Raw genomic sequence first — 6000 nt, 5'->3', positions numbered from 1 at the left:
TCTAGGCCGCTGAGATTCCGGAAACAAAAGCGGAAGTGGCCGCGTCCTCCGCGGAATCCCTCCCGGCCGGGAAACCGCGACCCGAGCAGAACCGTTCCGGGGAGCGGGCCCGCGGCAGGACCTGGGGCTGGCGGATGGGACGGAGGGAGCCCCCATCCAGCAGCCCTGGCCCCTCCCCAGCACAGGGCCATGGCCCCCCACGGCGGGGTCCCACAGTCAAGCTAGACAAGACAAATAGAGTTGGAGGGAGACTAGAATCATAGAATATCAGGATTGGAAGGGACCTCAGGAGGTCATCTAGTCCAACCCCCTGCTCAAAGCAGGACCAATCCCCAATTTATGCCACAAATCCCTAAATGGCCCCCTCAGGGATTGAACTCACAACCCTGGGTTTAGCAGGCCAATGCTCAAACCACTGAGGACTTGCCCGGGGCAAGAGTAACAGAGCTAGAACGGTTTCAGAGGAGCAGCCGTGTTAGTCTGTATCCACAAAAAGAAAAGGAGGACTTGTGGCACCTTAGAGACTAACCCGTTTATTTGAGCATGAGCTTTCGTGAGCTACAGCTCACTTCATCGGATGCATACCGTGGACACTGCAGAAGACATTAAATACACAGAGACCATGAAACAATACCTCCTCCCACCCCACTCTCCTGCTGGTAATAGCTTATCTAAAGTGATCACTCTCCTTACAATGTGCATGATAATCAAGTTGGACCATTTCCCGCACAAATCCAGGTTTTCTCACCCCCCCCCTTTTTTCCAAAAACCACACACACAAACTCACTCTCCTGCTGGTAATAGCTTATCCAAAGTGACCACTCTCCTTACAACGTGTATGAAAATCAAGGTGGGCCATTTCCAGCACAAATCCAAGTTTTCTCACCCCCCCCCACCCCCATACACACACAAACTCACTCTCCTGCTGGTAATAGCTCATCCAAAGTGACCACTCTCCCTACAATGTGCATGATAATCAAGGTGGGCCATTTGGATGGTCTATTACCAGCAGGAGAGTGAGTTTGTTGGGGGGGGGGGCACGGAGGGTGAGAAAACCTGGATTTGTGCTGGAAATGGCCCACCTTGATTATCATACACATTGTAAGGAGAGTGATCACTTTAGATAAGCTATTACCAGCAGGACAGTGGGGTGTGAGGAGGTATTGTTTCATGGTCTCTGTGTGTATATAATGTCTTCTGCAGTTTCCACAGTATGCATCCGATGAAGTGAGCTGTAGCTCACGAAAGCTCATGCTCAAATAAATTGGTTAGTCTCTAAGGTGCCCCAAGTCCTCCTTTTCTTAGAGCTAGAACGAGCGGCCAGGACTCTCCCTTCCCCGCCCAGCACCCACTCCACTAGCCCACGATGCCTCAGGTCGGCTTGCCTTGGCCCTGGCCTTTTCCAGGGAACTGATTCTCTTCAGCCAAAGCTGCTGGTGTCCAAAGACAGACATGGAATGATAAACTGCCACTCCTTTCGAAACCAAAATCGTGCTGAGCAATGGTAACAGGGCCGCCCAGGCCCCAGTCCGGTAGCCAGCGAGAGCCCCATTGACTTTAATAGGGATCTGCCCGTGCTCAGTGCTCAGTAAGGGGTCTGGGCCATAATATGTAAGCATGCTGGGATCTGGTGGGATGACAGATACTATATAGATTTAAGTTGTTAACAAGAACAGAGACCCAATGCCTCTTGATTTGGAAAGTCCCCCTAAGCCTCCTCTCTCATTTTCCAGGTGAGGAAGGCCCATCCCTCTGGTGCCAGGCCATTGCTTTCCGTCTTTGCTCTAGTTCACCTCTATTCTCCCAGCTTCTCGTCATCTACAGTCTGGGATCTTTGACTTTGCATTGCAAAGGCATGCTCCTCCAGACAACTTCTACCTCCTCAAACAGCCCACTTTTGCCAACTCTCTTTTAAGTAACTTGACTATGCCACAAATGCAGGTGATAGCACTATTCAGTCATACAACTTCCACTGCTGAAAGTGTCACAATGGCTTATCCTCAGTAAGTATAACTGTTTGAAAGTGTACAGGAATCAGAACGGCCTCTCCTTCCCAACCTTTCACTGATAGATGTGTGGGAACATGTCTCTCCCTTTCTGTGCTATATTTGTTTGTAACTATGTGTTATCCATGTCCTTTAAGCCAAGGACTAGAATTCACTCTTCCTGCTTGTTGTGTAAAAAACAGAATTTTCCAATGATCTTTATGAAATTCTGTCCAGACGAGCCTTGGATTTTCCCAGTCTCAACTTGTACCTCTGTTCAAAGGCATAATTCAACTCCCATTAGTATCAGTGGGAATTTTGTCATTGACTTCAATGGGAGTGGGACTGAGACCCAAGTGTCTATAGGTGTAATTCTGCTCTCCATTATTCCTGATCCACCATGAGCAGCTTCACAAAGGTTGCACCAGTTAAACAGGGGGGGAGGGAGGGCGGAATTTAGCCCCATCCCTTTACTTGTTTCTCCCTTTGGTCTACCATACTCCCCTTCTCCAGAAGCTTTTAACGAATATGTCTTGTTGTGACCAGTTATTTGTTATAACTAGCTGACACTGTAAGTAAAGTGATCTACTAATTGTACTGAGGTCTGCTACATGCCATTGTTTTAAGGTGGATATAGTAACAGCAAAATTAATAGTTAATTTAAAACCATGCAACTAGACCCGCTGCTTTCTGTGGAAACTTCTCTACAAGCTAGTCCATCCATTATGTATGGGAGCAATGGCCTAATTCTGCCAAAGGCAATTGCCAAAATAGGTACTGTACTGAAGATACAACAGCAAAGTGACACAGTACATCGTGTTAAGTTGTTGGGTCACCAAGGATCAGCTTTAACAGGCACATAAACACATAAGCTACAATACAATAATACTGGCTCATGTTACTGTCGTAAATTGAAACCTCTTGTCTCCATTATCTCAAGAATTCCCCTCATTTTGGGTCTCTGGACTTTTTAGAGTTATACATCCAAGGAGAAGGAAATGCTAAGTCACAAGCATAATCAATTCTAAAGATCCCAGTGAAGGGGTGATCCTGCGAGATGCTGAGCCCTTGCAACCCATTGATTTTAATGTGTGCTGTGGGCATTCAGCACCTGTATTAGACAATGTGGGTGTGGCATCAGATAATCGAGGGATACATTTCAGTGCATCAGACCACACGGCTCATTGTATAGGCATGTCCCCTAAATACCAATACTTTTATATTCCTGTGAAGGTCTCAAAGCACTTTACAAAGGAAAGTAAGTATCATTACCCACATTTGACAGCTTCAGTTCTGAGGCAGAAGGTCCAATTCACCTTTGCCCTGCTCCCTGTGTTATCGTTAACATCAGCGGAGAGTGAGTATAACTCGCTACCATTCTGATCTGGGAGCATTTTACACTGGTGTAGTGACACCACAAAGTGCAGGACAACAGTGAATTGGCCCAGCATGAATAAGGGCCAGATTTTTAAAGCTTTTTAGATGCCTAAAGATGCAGATAGGACCCTAGTGCGTGTTTTGACTCTTCCAGTAGCCTAAGGACTTTTTAAAATGCCTCTAGATGCCGCGCTGTCTCTTTCACCACCTCGGTAGCATTAAACATCTGGCCCTAAGTTACTTGGCCATGGCTACAGCAGGTCAGTGGCTGAACTAGGAATAGAACCCATCTCTCTCCTGACTTCTAGTCACATGCCCGCTCCACTGAACTACTCCATTGCCTTCTATGACTGATGAGAGAGTCTCCTCTCCCTTACCATAGACTGAATCAGGAACAACGTGTGGGGGGGAAATATGTGAAATGGGGACAGTGGAAAAAACTCAGCGTGAGGATTCAAAGACTCCATATGTGCTTTCAGCCTTGTCCTTCTTTAATCTCTTGCATTTCCATAGTCTTACTCCAGAGGATCTCACAGTGCTTTATGACAGGTTTCAGAGTAGCAGCCGTGTTAGTCTGTATCCGCAAAAAGAAAAGGAGGACTTGTGGCACCTTAGAGACTAACAAATTCATTTGAGCATAAGCTTTCGTGAGCTCCAGCTCACTTCATCAGATGCATGCAGTGCTTTATGTTTCACAGCTGTCTTGTGAGAGCATGAAGGATTAATAACTTTGTTCCATATGTAACACCAACAGACCCCGGTCATCGGTGAGTGGAATCAAACCTGGGACCTCTGGAGCTAAATGCATGAGCTAAAAGCCACTTGGCCCTTAGTTAAGGCTGTAGAGCAGACTCATTAATCTCTACGTGGTCTTGGTGCCACTAGAGGGGAGAGAGCACCACACCCAGGAGGTGTGTGGATTACACATAGATTATGAAAATGAAGCACACGGAACTTGCCCATGGTCACACAGTGAGTCTGTGTCAGGAAAAGATCGCAGATCTCCTGACTACCAATCCAGTGATGTATTTTAATTAAGGGTTGTGTTTGAAATAATAATTAAAAATATGATAAACTGCTCATTTGTGAAAATCCCTATTTCTCATGCCATTTTCATAGCTGAAAATCATTTTCCCTCTTTGGATCTGACTTAAAAAGAGATGAGGGCATATTGCATGGACAATTAGTGTTTGGTCCAAAAGGCAATTAAAGGGTTAAAAGATTGGGTGGTGGGGGGGTGTCCTATTTTAAAAATAGCAAAGATTATCTGACTGTACTTTGAAGAGGGTATATGAATAAAATAAGCTGCCCAGATTTGCTGCCTGGAATATGGGGACAGCGCACATAGGGGGCAGGACATGAACTCAGAGGATTTGCAATGATTTACCTTCTGCTCCGATAAGCCGAGATCACAGCTTCTCGCCTAAAACAGTATTGCGGATCCTGAGTCAGTCTGTTCCTCTAAGGCCCCAGTCCTGCCATGAGCTCCATGTGTCTGTGTGGCGTTCATTACAGGCCCAGGGACCTAGTGAGCATGGCCAGTTACTGAGATCCCGGACCTCAAGAGGTGCTGATAATAAGAGATTACATGAAGCTAGCTGATATACACAGCAAATTAATAGCAAACATTGTGGTTTGCTCCTTGGAAGGCCCAGTGTTTCTCACCCCTCCCCACCTCATGTTCAAGTCTCAGCCTCAATCTTGATATCGGGCAGGGTTAATGCCCTCTGGAGCCTTTCCACCCCCTTGAATCAGCCCTTCAAGGCACGACTGCTGCCAGATCAGCTCGAGAATTCCTGCTGAGCTGATTTCTCAGCACTCACCCTCCCGGCTGACCTGGGGGCTTTAGCCGACCTACAAGGTAAATGTCTCCATGCATGCCAACTGCTGGTAAAGTCATTACAGCCACAGAAGTAACACACTGTTTGTTTTCAGACAGAGTTTTTTAAAGCCCTTTGTGTTTGGCAGCTGAATTGCTTTTGGAATAAGCTCCTTTACACCACAGCATTCATTCACTCTTACAATTCCCAGTGGCCACAATCCCGATTGACTCCCACTACAGCGTGTTCTCCATTGACTTGGTCCTGTGGTCTCATGTTATTTCTTTCTGAAAATCTCCTCTCTGCAGCTTTGTTGGCATCTGCACTGCAAAGGGCTCTGGGGCACAAGCAATAAAACAAACCAAGTGAATGCGTCACTTCCTAGCCAGTCACACTCCGCTACAATGGGGCCACCTCTCCCCTCCCCATTCATGTACAGCGCTCATTAATGGCCATGCGATATGCACACCCTAGCAGTCCAGTGACCTCATGATGACAACAGCTGATTCAAGTTTAAGACTGGAGTTGTGTTGCTGATCTTTGCTGCCTTTTATGGGGCGGGTCCCCCCAAGGCACCATCACATGTACACAGGGACTACTCAGCAGTAGTGCTCATATTATGAAGCAAAGCAAGCTTGAAAAAATTAGCTCCATCTTAAGACCATAAGAACAGCCACACTGGGTCAGACCAATCGGCCACTTAGTCAGGTATCCTGTCTCTGACAGCGGCCAATGCCAGATGCTTCTGACAGTTGGAGGTTTAGAGACACCTGGAGCATGGGGCTGCATCCCTGACCCCATCTTAGCTAATAGCAATC

Source organism: Lepidochelys olivacea (assembly GCF_965140295.1).
Source record: "Lepidochelys olivacea isolate rLepOli2 genome assembly, chromosome: 10".
NCBI lineage: Eukaryota > Metazoa > Chordata > Testudines > Cheloniidae > Lepidochelys > Lepidochelys olivacea.
The sequence above is the reverse complement of the archived record's forward strand: the minus strand, read 5'-3'. Positions refer to the sequence as shown.